Source organism: Ictidomys tridecemlineatus, chromosome 8 (genome assembly GCF_052094955.1).
Source record: "Ictidomys tridecemlineatus isolate mIctTri1 chromosome 8, mIctTri1.hap1, whole genome shotgun sequence".
NCBI lineage: Eukaryota > Metazoa > Chordata > Mammalia > Rodentia > Sciuridae > Ictidomys > Ictidomys tridecemlineatus.
In genome coordinates, this window is record NC_135484.1 from 40041222 (window position 1) to 40056579 (window position 15358).

Sequence of the window (15358 nt, forward strand, 5' to 3'; positions counted from 1 at the left end):
AACTATTGGTACAGATATTTGTTTTGTTGTTGTTGTTGTTGTTGATAATTTCCTTTATATTGTCCAAGAGTCAGAAAATCTGTAAAAATTAACACTAGCCCACAAATCCAAAGCAAATAACTTAATTGAATGTATCTTAAACAGTTGAAATATCTTTAGCATTACTATTTCTTGGGGTTTTGGGATTAGATTCATATTACTGGCAATTATGCTCTTCAGAATTTTTCTGCAGTCAGTCCCCTTTTTGTATCTTTTCTGCCTTTCCCATTCCAAATAAAGAACATTCTCCTGTGAGCCATAAGTGGTTTTATAATCATAATGACAATATCACTACCTTCTTGTGCAGCACTTCGGGATCAGCTGTGGGAAAACGGAGCAGAATAATTGACATTATTAATTTAATAATTTAGGATGATGATAATGTCTGAGAAAAAACAATTCTCAATGATTAGTATCATGCTGATATCTAGAATTAGATATCTTCCTTTACAAGATAAACTTGAGCATTACCAAATAATAGATATGCATAAGGTAAAAAATGTCCCCCCAAACTTGAATAGATAAAGAAAGGAAGGGGAAGATTTGGAAGGAGAAAAGAAGAGTGGTTTACAACCACCTTGAAGATATACAAAGCAAGTCTCAGGCCTTTCTGATTGATTTAAAACTATTTAATTAAAATTCCTTTTCTTTAGTAATAAGATCAACAGAAAAATTTTTGGTTGACAGGTTATTTTCCCAATACTTCAAAGAAGTTGCTCTATTTTTCCTGGTGTACAAATGTGTGTTTTAATTTTTAGCTACTTTCAAGAGTTTCTCTTTAATAATGATTTTAATTATTTTATTGTGTTGGCTTGGGTGTAGTTTTCTTCATGTTTCATGTACTTGAGGCCTATTGTGTTAGCTTTTTTGTCACTATGACAAATACCTTTGACAAACAAGTATTCTTTATTTTGGCTGCATTTTTAGAAGTTTTTGCCAATGCGCACTCAGCCTCATTGCTGTGGGTCTGTGGCAGCATAGTTCTTCATGGCAGGAGTAAATGATTGAGGAGGTATATTCACCTCAAGACAGCCATGAGGAAAAGAGAAAAAAGGAAGAGAGGTCAGGATCTTCTCAATATTTCCTTTAAGGATCCATCCCTAATGACCTATCTACTACCCACTAGACTCCTTTTCCTAAAGATTTTACCACCTCTGAATAGTGACATGGTTGGTGACCAAGCCTTTAGCACAGGAACCTTTGGAAGACATTTAATAGTCAAACTATAACTCCTGTTGACCTTTTGACTTGTAAACATGCCAGTCATTCTTTCATATAATTATTATCATTGCTTCCCTCTTTTGGCAATTCAAATCACACACATGCTTAGGCTGCTTGAAATTGTCCCAAGGATCATAGATGCCTGATTCATTTGTTTTGGCCTTTTTCTCTATTTCATTTTTGATAATTCTATACTAAACCTTCAAGCTCACTGATTTTTGTTTACTATGTAGCATTTAATCTACTATTAATTCTATACAGTGCATTCATCATCTCTGATATAATATTTTCCAACTCCAGAAGTTGGAGCTCATTCTTTTTTCAAATCTCCTAAGTCTGTACTTAATATATTCGGTCTTTACTTTCATGATCATATGGGATGTAATTACAATAACTTTCATATTGTTCTTTTCTACTATTTCCATTGTCTGTGTCAATTTAGGATCTGTTTATATTGGTCATTTTTCCTCTTTAGTTGGGTCACACTACCCTGCATGCCTAGGATTAGATACCAGATATTGTGATTTTTACCTCACTAAGTAGGTAATGGATATTTTTATTTTCTTATTGGTATTTTCTTCTTCTTTTTTTTCTTTTTGGTACTGGGAATTGAACTCAGGGGCACTCAATCACTGAGCCACATCCCCAGCCCTATTTTGTATTTTATTTAGAAACAGGGTCTCACTGAGTTGCTTAGCACTTCACTTTTGCTGAGGCTGGCTTTGAACTCACGATCCTCCTGCCTCAGCCTCCTCAGCTGCTGTGATTACAAGCATGTGCCACAGTGCTCTTATTAGTATTTTTAAATATTAGTTTTGGTCATAGTTAAGTTGCTTGGCAAGAGTTTTCCCTTTTGAGACTTTCTGTTTGGCTTTGTAAGGTGGGATTTGAGAGAAGTCATTAGGGCTTATTTTGCTACTCTACTGAGGTAATAAATTTTGAGTACTCCATGTAATGTCTCTTGAATTACAAAGTTTTTCACTTTGGCTGGAAGAAATGTGAATCACTCTCAGCTCTGTGTGACCTTTGATGATTATTCCCTGTGTGCCTTCTGGTTATTCTTCCCCAGTCTCTAGTTTTCTCACATGTGTAAACTAACCTGTAAGTAACTAAAGACTTGAGAGGATCTTATGGAGATTTCAGTATCTCTTTCTCTGTACAGATCCCTCTTCTAGAAAACCCTGAACTGCCACCTCTAGTTGTTTTGACTGCCAAGATGGCCAGCACCATCTCTTCTATTATGGGAGATAAGGAGGCTCAGCCTGGGCTCCCCCTCCCTGCCCTGTCACCTGAAACTCTTTAGACACTGATCTGAGGCAATCACAGTGCTCTCCTCATTTGTTTCCTCTTTCTCACTATCCTGTGCTTCCTGATGCTCAATATCTGAAAACCATTGTCCTAATAACCTGCTTTTTTTAATTGTTCCAGGCCAGAGGGTAAATCTCATCTCTATTACTCCATCTTGACTACAGCAAAAGTTCATACAGTATTTATTTATTTTTTAATTTTTGTTTTCAGTAAATCCTTCTTCACGAGATACTTAGTAATAGTTCACTGCACAGAGTGAACTGTTAATGAATGTTTTGGAGTGAATGAAGGGAATCTTAAAGAAAAATAGGAATTTGCTTGCCTTTTTCCCAAAGGAAAACGTGTGGAGAGTTTTATGGTTGACATAATTCTGAGATAAGTTCTATTCTCAGCTCTGTTCCTGACAATGTATGTGGCCCTAACTTTTTATTTATATCTAGACTTTCAGATAAAATGGAAATGGATATTCACATCCTTATCTAAAATTAAGTAAAGTTTTTACATTAGATTTGAACAAGTATTATGTTGACTAGGATTATATTTAAATTCTATCTATATTGCCTTTAAAACTTTAATACTTATGAATATTAATGATAGAGTATTCATTATCAATAAGGGCCTGTGTCAGCCATGTGCTTGGAACATAATTGATAAAATCACCATGAATAGCAATTTGAGGCTATATCTCAAGGAGAGAAATGAATAAAAAATACTTCTAAGTTCAATGCTGATCATCTTCTTAGCTTTTACATTAACTTAATGTTACGGTTTGGATATGGAATGTCTCCCAAAGCCTTATGTGTTGAAAGCTTAGTTCCCAATTCAGCAATGTTCAAATGTGGGGCTTTGGGAACATGACAGTATCATGAGAGCTTTGACCTCATCAGTGCATTCATCTGTGGATGAGGTGGTGGAAACTATAGACAGGTTGAGGAACATAGTTGGAGGAAATAGGTCACTGGGGACATGCCCTTTAGACCTAAATATTGCCCCTGACTCTTTCCCCTCTCTCTCATTCTTTCTTTCTCTGCTCTCTGGCATCCATGAACTGATTTTACCATAATGTTCTGCCTCACATCAGGCCCATAGCAATGGAGTCATCAAAATAAATGAAACCCTGAGCCAAAATAAGTCTTTTCTTCTTTTAATATAAAAAGTTGACTAATGCACTTAATGACTTACTACAGGTTCTTCTCCATTTCCTAAAAAAATTCTACAATATTTATTTATTAACAGCTTATGCAAATTTTATGCTGTAAAAAAAAGTTCAAAGCACATAAACCTAATGCAGTCAACTCTTTTCCCACCCTTTCCCTGGTTCATGTTAAACTATCTGAGACATTCAAAATAAGGAAGTTAAGTAGCTCAGATGCACATGAGGCTGGTACCCAACATCTTTATCCTCAGTATTTAGTCTCTGAAAGACTGTAAGAGAAAGTGACCTCCAAATACTCATAGGTTTCAAACCAAGAATAATAGCCATACCCTGCCCTAAATATTTCATGAATTATTGTTATAAGAAATTTCAAACCTGTAAAATTGGTACCATCAGGGAGTTTGTTAGAAACATAAACTCTTAGACCCCATCCAAGTATTGTTGAATCACAACCTGCATTTAACAAGATCTCCAAATAATCTGTGTAATACTTGAGTTTGAGAAACACTTTCTATTTGCATCCTTAACTCAGTGGTTAATCTCTTGAGGTTTTACTTAGGATAAACTGTGTTTTCATTACTCTAAGAAAGGCAATTCCTTTCATCATTGGACAGTAATCCTAGCGTTTAGGTTAATCGGATTTCTGTGATGACAAATGCATTTTATAGGAAAAGTTTCAAGTGGGTGAGAAAATTGTAGAAAAACATTCAAGAAAACAAGGATACTTCTTTCCTGAAAATTGGTTCCAAATCTCTTGATTCTGAATTATCAGACACTGTATATGACTATTTAGTATTAAATATGATTCTTGTAATGATTATAATTTTCTAGAATTTATTCAAGTCTTTAACTTAAAATAAGAGCAGTTTTCTTTGTTCTGACAAAAAGTTTAATAAAGTTATTCAAAACCCCAATTGTAATAGTAGAAATTTTGATCAAGAAGGAATGTTAGAGGCTGTTTAGTTAAAATACATCCCATTGAATTTAAAAGGAAGTGATTTGCAAAACATTATGGAACTAATTATTAATTCCTTTTACAAATGATATCCTGCTGCCTCCCCAAGGAAATATCATTATCAGAAAAGGCAAAATTTATAGACAGAAAATCAGTTTGAGCCATACTTTTTTTTAAGAACAGTACTTCTACAGTCAATAAAAGATTATTAAATTTGGTTTAGTGTCATTCTAACTTAACTAGTTATTGAATAAAGACTAATATACAAGACAAATTCCACTGATGAAATGAAGGAAACTGGTAAAAGCAAAGATATAGTTTAATTATTTTTTTAAAGAAGCAAAACAGAATAGGGGGTTTTTGACTTGGATTTTAACTACCATCTTGACAATTGGCTTTAATAAGTTAAAACTGATAGGGATTTATGATAATAAATTTATGATAATAAAGTAAGAATGTTACTATCTCCTTTTTCCAGTGAAGGAAGCAATGAAGGGGATTCTAGTAATACAATTAATACTGAAAAGCAATAATTTCCAGTAGCTGTTTAGTAATTTAGAAGAAAATCATGTAGTCATTTATGGTTTTCCTAACCTAGCAAAATATATGTGTGTATGTGATAAGTGACTTTAAAAAATGGGAAGAGAGATCTTTCCAGTTATAGAATTACTTAACAAAGAGAGACTGGAGGTTGCAGAGTGTCCTGCCTTAAAGATAACTTTAAGAACTAGATAAACCATAATCTGCCTTGGTGGCTGAGATCCACATTTTCTTAAGTAAAACTTTTGAAAGATACTCCTATAATCGGGAGGGCATACGACTAGGAAGTATAAATTAGCATTAGCAGACACTCTCCATACTTTTACCTATTTCAATCTCTTTTCAGCCCTGTAGGACAGCCTTATAGCATACTAAGGAAGTGTCCCCACACCTCGGTCACCTCCAGGCTCTCTCTGGCCACATTCTGCTCTCAATTACTCTCTGGTTAGAACAAGAAAAAAATCTGATTGTTTTGCCATTATCCATAAGTGCTCGCCATGAAGATTAAACCCTCATCTCTTTAATAAAAAAGTTTGTCTACACTTCATTTGTAGAACAATAATATTTCTGCTATAGTTCTACTTATATACTTCCAATGGAACAGAACCAAAAAATCATTGTTCTCTAGCTTACTGAGCACTTACTGAGCTATATGTCTTTCATTCGTTTCCTCATTCATTACTTCCTCAGAAAAGTGCCTTTAACAAAAGAGTAAACTGAGGCGCAGATAGATTAAAAAACTTACCCAAGATCTCAAAACCTGTAAATGTAGAACTAAGTTTCAAAACTAACTTATATCTGAGCCCTAACCTGTGATCTTAACCTCCACACTACTTCCCATAAATAAACCTTACAAAGTTCCACTGTGAATCATATTTAGTGTAAAATAGCTATTCATGAAGCTCTTCTTCTGTGAAAAAGGCTTCATTTTCAGATGACGTGTTTGCTAGCAGCAGACTCAGCTCAGAAAGATAAGCATTTTAATCAAATATCACTCATGTGTACCAATAATATAGTATTTCTGTATACTGTGTTTTTCCCGCCTAAATATATGTTTTAATATTTCCTTTTTTAAACACATCTTTTTTAATTTGAAGTACGGTTAAACCACTTTTGAAAGCCACCTTCTTCAACTTTTAGTCCTACTACCCTCTAAGTAACTATCTCTATCACAATTTGACGTTTTTTATTTTCTTCCCTTGGTTAATGCTTTTACATACAAATCACAGAAATGCAGGAATACCATTTAACATTTTTTCCATGGCTATGTGTTTCAAATACTAATGTTTTGCAGCTTTCGTTTTTTATTATACAATGCCTTGGTATTCTGACATCATTGCCAAACATAGGTCTGACTCATTCATTTTAGCTGTTTCATAGTATTTCATAGAACAAAACCATTAAGATTTACTTAGTCATTCTTCTGTATGGAAACATTTAGGTCCTTTCCAGAATTTTATGATAAAAGCATTACTTCATTAAACATTTCTTTTTATGAATCCTGATGTACTTAACATGTAACTCAAAAGAGACTTGAGAAGTGAAATTTCTCTACTGTCCATCTTAGCTGAAGAGATTTTCTGTACTAGGAAGTTATAATAGGGTCATAAAGATTCAGCAGTTACATTAAAACCTTCTCAATCCCAAAGTTGGAGGTATAAATATCCTTTCATTTTAGCAGCAGTTATGTTTTCTGATGGAAAACACACTGCAGCAGGAGTCCAAAGAAACTGGCACGCTGTCTGCTGCTAATTAGAAGTCATGCAGCCTCTCCAGACTCTGAGTTCTCACCTGCAATATTAGAAAAGAAGTCTAGATAATTTCCTAGAAATGCTCCAGATCTGCATGCCATATTGCTGTTCTTCAGAGATTCATTCACAGAACATACATACTCATGGCATATGTAAGAGCTACAATGTGAGCTTAGGGGTGTACTCAGTGGTAGAACACTTGCCCAGCAAATTCTGTCTCCAGCACAAGGCAGGGAGTTGGGGGGCGGTATCTGTAATGTTTCTGGGAAGACTTAACAAGAAATAATATGGGGGGCAATGTATTAACAGATATTATTTAAACAATTACAGGTAGGCTACAAAAATGTCTGCTTTCAAAACTAAAAGTACAAAAATAAGCAAATCACTCAGTTTGCTTTTATTTATCTGAATAAAGAAGTTGTTTATTTTACCTTCGGTTGAAAACAATGAATACTGTATGAGAATGAAGTTATTATTCCCTCTGAGCACCTCACTCAAGTACAGGCAAAAGAAAATTGATTTTAATAGGTGCTTACATGCTTCCCGTGGCCCCAAGTTAACCAAGGCTTGAAGAGCTCTGTACTAAAAAAGTTGGAGTTCTTGTTCTCCAAATTCCTAGCTGCCCAAGTTCAGTCTCAAGTCCTATTTGCTAGACTATTTACCTAAATGCAAGCCCCTTCATCTGCTATATCATCTACTCTAAGTAGTGCACATATTTGCTGGATAAAGAAGAGATTGCCTAAGGAGTGTGCTGACTAAGGACATTCTCAAGAAGAGATATTTGAATATGATATTCGCTATAAAGCAAACAGAAAAATAGAGCCATTTTCCCCTGAGTTTTTAAAATTCCTATTTGTTTGCACTAAACATATACATCTCTTCACTTATTTGAACTTTCTTTAAAATTATACTAGCTTCAAAGGCAAAAGAACTATATGGAGATACAAAAATTGAATGAAAACACAAACAATATAAAGTAATTCATAACATTATACTATTAATCAGTTGAAAAAAGTATATAAAGTATAAAAGTATATAAAGTATAAAAGGAGAACCACATGTCAGTGTCAAGAATACATTTAGCAATTACAATACAATGAAAACACCTAATCAGGACAGAACTATAAATACTTTCCTGTTGAAAAATGTCACCCTTCGTTCAATAGATCATAGTTTACTTACTTTATATTTAAACATCTACCCACACAGAGGAAAAAATTGAAGCTCTTATTCAGTAGATGATTTCAAAGTATGGTTTCATGAAACCAATATCAATTTGTCTAGGTTAATTTAGTTCAAAGAATATTTATTATACCTCAGTCATTCTTTTAGCAACTAGGAACATAAACATGGCAAAACATTATTGCTATCAAAAAGAGGTTCCCTTTAATTGGTGACATTTCTAAGTTCTCAAGTCTCAAAACCAAATCAGTTTTAGACTGTGTCATCTTTATTTTTTTTTTTTTAGTTTCTTTATTTTTTAGTACTAGGGATTGAACCCAGAGGTGTTTTACTACTGAGATATGTCCCTAGCCATTTAACATTTTTTTTTGAGATAGGGTCTCACTATGTTCCTTAAGACCCCACTAAATTGCTGAGTCTGGCCTTGAACTTGTGATCCTCCTGTCTCAGCCTCTGAAGTCACTGGGAGTACAGGTTTGTATCACTGCACCTGGACTACAGTGTGTCATCTTTAAACAACAACAAAAAGGAGCCAGGAGAAAACCAAGTTAGAGACACATTTTACAAGGATTCAGCATGATTAACATAGGGGAGTAATAACAGCTCCACAAACATCAGGAATGATCAGATCATGCAAGAAAATATACTCTCACCCAATCCCAATAATTTTGTAACAGAATTCTTGGTGCAGCAAGATAGTAGCAAGAGAAGAACCCCTAGACTGAAAGAAAATTGTTTTGCTGTTGTTCTTTCATTAACTTGCAATGTTTATCTACATAATTTAATTTCACTTTTATACACCTAACTTTCTCTGTGAGAGAGAGAAATAAAGTACTTGATAGCCCCTTTCAGCTTTAGCCCAGTGATTTAACCAACCATTAGAATATTAGCATGTAAAGAGTTCAGTTCTACAAAGGGGAAGTGAAGTTGAGAGGTGTTTAATTATTTAGCATACCCTTTTTTGCTCTGTGTATACCTTGCTTTGCTGTATGGGATAAATACCTTTCTAATGATCATGATATTTGGTGAATGGGATGCTTCATGAATTTAATATTTTGCTATAATAATAAATTAATCAGACAACTCATATTCAGTTTCAACTCCTATTTTTAAATACTTTCTTAGTTCATTGAGATCACTTTTCCAAGCTTAAAAAATAATGGAGTTAATAAAATTTGCTGTTTTATATGTTTATTGTTAAACCATATTTAAGCCTCTATGACATAAAGTTAATAGTATCTGACTGATATTGTTATTTAATCTTTGCATGTTTCTTGTAAATGTGGAATGATTCTACTCATTGTTAATCAGAATATCACAGACCCCTAACTTGCTTTGATGTTATTTAGTTTATGAATTTATTTAGAGAAAATTAGGCTGTCTGGTCAGAATTCTATATATATTTGAGTTAATATAGGATTTATTATAAATTCCAGTCACTGTTTGACTCTTGTATTAGCATGTTTAACCTCTGGTGAATAAGTATAAAACTTAATTTAACTTATTTATTTGATGTTCCCATGAGATAAGAGAAAAAGTATACTTTCTTTGAAAAATCTGTAACAATAATTTGAAGAAGCTATTATGAAATCTTATACATATTTAATAATTGAAACTTTCTTACATTCTTCTCTTTCTTAATGGTTTTCTAATTAATGATGACTAATCTCTTATATGTAAAATTAGATTCTCTCTTTCTCTCCCTCTCTCTTTCTTTCACACACACACACACACACACACACACACACTCAAACACAAAAGACTTTCCTTAACTTCTCTGTGACTTCCCAAGTTAGAACTTCACAATGAAGACTAACTCTCTAGTTTTTCATCCAAGTGAAATTACCAAAAAGGATACTTTCCAGGAAAAGAGTGGAAGGTTGACAAGCTAAACAGACTCTCCACCTTGTTCTCATTGGTCTCAGAGACTTTTAAGGAAGTATTAACCTCTCAATTCAAGAAATAACAACTTAAGTCTATAAAAATTAATTAATTAACCCACAATGTGTAATTGTTATTTTTATTAATATCATCATTTTGACTTACGTTGTTAATTATAGTTGGTATTTTTACCAAGAAGAAAACTAAAAGGATACATTAGGATTGACACTGCACCATCCATGTGTGTGTTGAGTTTGAGTGAATTTTGTTAAAACAAATGGTGGGAAGAAGGTGTGGAACTAAGATAGTATTCTACAATAATAGCAACAAAGATTTAATTTAACAACTTGATAAGCAAAAGAGGTAATGCCTGATAATGCTGAAGAGGTATTTTAGAAAGTTATTTGTGAATAATTGTATCCTGCAAGATGAATTATGAGTCTCACCTTTAATAAGTGTCATTTTGGTTTATCACCCCAGTCCTTATGAGAACAAAAATTCTCAATTTTTAGAAACAATCAAATATTGCTATTAAGAATGTGTAAATCTTCTGAGATTTCATCTTACTGTAGTCAGAATGATAATTATCAAGAATATAAATAACAAAAAATGTTGGCAAGGAGGTGGGGGAAAAGATATACATTGCTGGTGGGACTACAAATTGGTGCAACTACTCTGGAAAGCAGTATGGAGATTTCTCAGAAAACTTGAAATGGAACCAACATTTGATCCAGTTATCCCTCTCCTTGGTACATACCCAAAGAATTTACAGCATATTACAATGATGCGTCCACATCAACGTTTATAGCAGCTTAATTCACAATAGCTAAGCTGTGGAACCAACCTACATGCTTTTCAACAGATGAATGGATAAAGAAAATGTGGTGTATATACAAAATGGAATATTACTCAGCCATAAATAAAAATGAAATTGTAGCATTTACTGGTAAATGGATGGAACTGGAGACAATCGTGCTAAGTGAAATAAGCCAATTCCAAAAAACCAAAGGATAAATGTTCTCTCCAGTATGTGGATGCTAACACACAATTAGGGTGGGGAAGAGTACAAAAGAATAGAAGTACTTTGGATTAGACAAAGGGGAATGAAGAGAAAGAAGAAAGGATGGGAACAAGAAAGTAGAATAAATTGGATATTACTTTCCTATGTTCATATATTAATATAAGAACAATGTACCTCCACATTATGTACAACCACAAGAATGGGAAGTTATACTCCATGTATATATAATATGTCAAAATACACTCTACTGTCATGTATAACTAAAAAGAACAAATAAAAAAAGAATGTGTAAGTTCTTCCATAGAAGTACTTTGGCATGCCTGTCTATCTGCATAATGTAGAAGATATTTTTATCTTTATATTTTTGTTTTCAGACTAGTAATAAAATATTTGAAACATTCTGCTAATAAAATTATTAAATAACTCTATTAAGTTGTTCCAAATTATCTTCATGAGAGCTATTTGATTTCTACAGTATGTTATGCAATAACTAAAGCATAAAATGACATAATTAACCTATTTGAAATAGTAAAAAAGAAAAAAGATAATCATAATGTGTTTTTCCATCTTGATTGATAAGACAATTATTTATCTCTTCACATTATTTGTTATTTATAAATCTTCAGTATATTAATATGAGAACAGGAAAATAAGACACAACTTGCAAAACCAAAGACAACAAAATGAAGAATACTATGTCAATATTTCTAATTTTTCAATAAATATTTCCTTAGTGACTGCTATGTTTTAAGTCTTGAAATACAAAAAGAACAAAGCAGACTAAAGTTCTTGACATTGTAGAGACTCTATTTCAGGCTCTTTATAAAGATATTTGTATTTAATAAATTGTCAGTATGGTCATCAATCCCTTTTATCACAAGTAGTTCAAAAGAGTTACCATGCTATGAAACCATCCATAGCCACAAAGAAAGTGACTATTGTCATAGCAACATAGGATAGGAAAGATGCCTGATGACATATCTTTTAGTTTAGCCCCCTCTAGTAGGAAATATTACCCTTCAACCATTTTTATGGTTATATTTATAAACATTAATATTAGTGGCTTTTAAGAAAAATCAGATGTTGTACTCAGAACCTTAATAGTAGGATAATCTAGTACAAGAATGTTCTTTGCCTTTGGAATAATTTCCTATTGTTCACATCTGGATGAATGCCACAAGTCAACAACTGAGTGGGTTATTACATAGCACATATCCCTCTCTTATATTCTCTTTTGCATGTCTCTTTTTTGATGGCAAACAGGAGAAATAAAAGAAACCCTGTGGGGTGATAAAGTTCTTCCTGGTGAAGAATAAATACTTAACTACAAGGACACATGAAGCTGCTCAAGGATGACCTGGGTAATTCCAAGACTTTAGTATTTTATTAGTATAAAGCTGTTTATTAGGATATAATTGTTAATTCTATGAACAACTACAAAGTCCTCTCAGCTATCAAAAGTTACAATGGTTTTGGGGGCACTACTAACTATATACTATACATGATAATATTCAAAGTGTGTGTGTGTGTGTGTATGTGTGTGTGTGTATGTGTGTGTGTGTGTAAAAGGAGAAGGGAATAAGTACAAAATATCCATAATGATGTCATATCCCACACCTGTATTCACTGTCCACCTTCCACTCATACCACTCTTGCCTGTGGAGATACAAAGATAGAAAAAAATTTATTTGTATCATACACAAAGACAGTAAGTGCAAAAACATTCTTCATAGTTCAATCAAGTAATGACTATTACTCTCAGTAGCAGAGACACCTGGAACAATTAAGAATTGCAGAAGCCCCTGCCCACAAAGGAGATTAAGACATAATAAGGAAGAAAAACAGAAAAATAAAATGAAGGCAAATATGCATAAGCAACTTGTGGAATTAAAAAAAGAAAGCACACTGAAAGAAGGATTATGTTTGTGTAAGAGAGAAAATGAATTTGTTTTAAACCTTTAATCTCATTCCTTGTAATTTTAAATTTGGCACCTTTCATTTATATAGCAAGGTATTTGAATTTACAATTTCTTACAATCTCCCATTCCAAATCCATTTAGGTCCTTTGTGAGGCTTTCTGACCAAGTCATTTGCATTACTTCTTTATTTCTTTTCAGCTTTTCATGCATATCAATGCCTTGTTATAATAATTTGCAATCTTAAATCAAGATGGAAAAGAAAATCTCACATTGTTAAAGAAATAAAAACAACTATGAGAATACCTGATAGTGGGTGAGGAAATCCTCATACAAAACCCATCATTTCCAAGGAGATCCTAAATTGCAATACCAAGACCTGGGTCTATTTACCCTCTATATAGAAAATTATATGATTATAATGGTTCAATTCTTCCAAAACACAGTATGATTCAGTAAATTTTTACTTTCACAAAATTACTAGGGTTATTTGAAGAGTGAGTTGGTACCTGGATGTGCAATAAATAGCTGAAGGTCCTTGCTCTGCTAGGAATTGAAGTATATCTTGAGCTTGTGATTAATGAAGGATTCTGAGTATCTGGCAAACTAGAGTCTCATATAGAATCAGAGCTATCCACCTGGTGATAGGTCAGATAACAAGAACTGATGATAATGGTTGTTTCTCCATCAACTGCAACCCACATTTTCTAGAGGGTGCAAAAGAAAGTAAATTTACCACAGACTGTGTCAGACAATGTATTCAGCACAATGCAATAGGGAATAAAAACAAACCTTATTTTTTAACTTATCCATTGACTTTTCATTTTAGAGGCTTGCTAAAACAGATTCGGTCTAGAAAACAAAGGAAAAAGCAGGTACACCAGGAACCAATAAAATAGAAGACCAAATAATATGCTCTGATGCTTATGGTATATGTGGCATGTAGATATGATACAGAAAAATACTAGTCTCAATGGTGGAGAGCTCAAAAAGCATAGTGCTCAGGGAAGCCTGGCAGTGAGAGGCTGGGAAAATTTTTCCCAAAAAATGATTCACTTTAATACCATACTAAGAGAAAAGTCAGTTAATTTTTAAAGAAGAGAATGAGAAGTATAGGAGGAAGAATCTATTTCTAATTTAATTAATGAATATTAATTTCATTATATTATGGGTTTCATAATTACCTTCATTTCATAGAATACATAAAAACACATAACATCATTACATGCACAAATCATATTCTAGAGCTCTAAATTTCCCATCAATGTCAATTAATTTTTAGAGTCTTGCTTTCTTTAATTCATAATTAAGGATTGTAGGAAAACACTCTTATCATGCTGAGACTTAAATCATTTTAGCCTAAAAAAGAGTCTTCAAGAAAATGATTTCATTGCTTAAATTTAACTGTGCTCCTATGGAACTTTCTATTTATTTTCAAAGAGCAGGGAAAAGAAATTTTAAAAACATTTGTGTATTGAACAATTTAATACAAATCAAAGATAAAATGATTGTTAAATAATTTCAGTATAAGTTCACTGAAATTAGTTTACTTTCAAATTTTACATAAAACATAATGGAGTTTTATTCAGTCACAAAGAAAAACTGAAATTAGGTCATTTGTAGGAAAATGGATGGAACTAGAGACCATTATATTAAAAGAAATAAGCCAAACTCAGAAAATCAAGGGTCCTATTTTTTTCTCATATGTGACAGGAAAAAAAGAAAAGAAAGGTGCTGGCGGTGGTGGGGGGCAGGTCTTGTGAAAATCAAAGGGAGATCAGTAGGGGAAAGGAACCAGGATTGTGAGGAGAGGAGGACAGGGGGAAGTGCTGGGGAGGGATATTGGCCAAATTATATTGTTATATTGTGTATGTACAAATATGAAACAACAAATCCCACAATTATGTACAACTATAATGCATCAATGAAAAATATAGAAAGGGAAAAGAAAACAAGAGATGCATTAATTTTATCAACAAGAAAGCACTTTATTTATTTTTTACTTTTGCAATGCTGGGGATTGAACCCAGGGCTTTACACATGATCAACTACTGAACTACACCTCCAGCCCTAGAATGCATGTTAGAAATTTGCTTTTAACAATATCATAAAGAAGCTGAGTGTATTATCTTTGTATTCACAATTTCTTCGTTTCTTTACACGTTAATCTCTCTAAATAAGAAGCAGTTGATTATATTTAAGGTGTGCTGTTTATTTGGTGTGACTCCTTGCCTGAGAATAAATCAGATTTCCCCAAGCTGAACCATGAACAGGTTGCTGCTCTATTTTCAGTAATAATATTTATTATTTGTAATGTAATCTTAATATACAGTGCCTAGAGAAAATACTAGAGAATAATTTTGGTTTTTTTGTGTAATACTTTCTTTT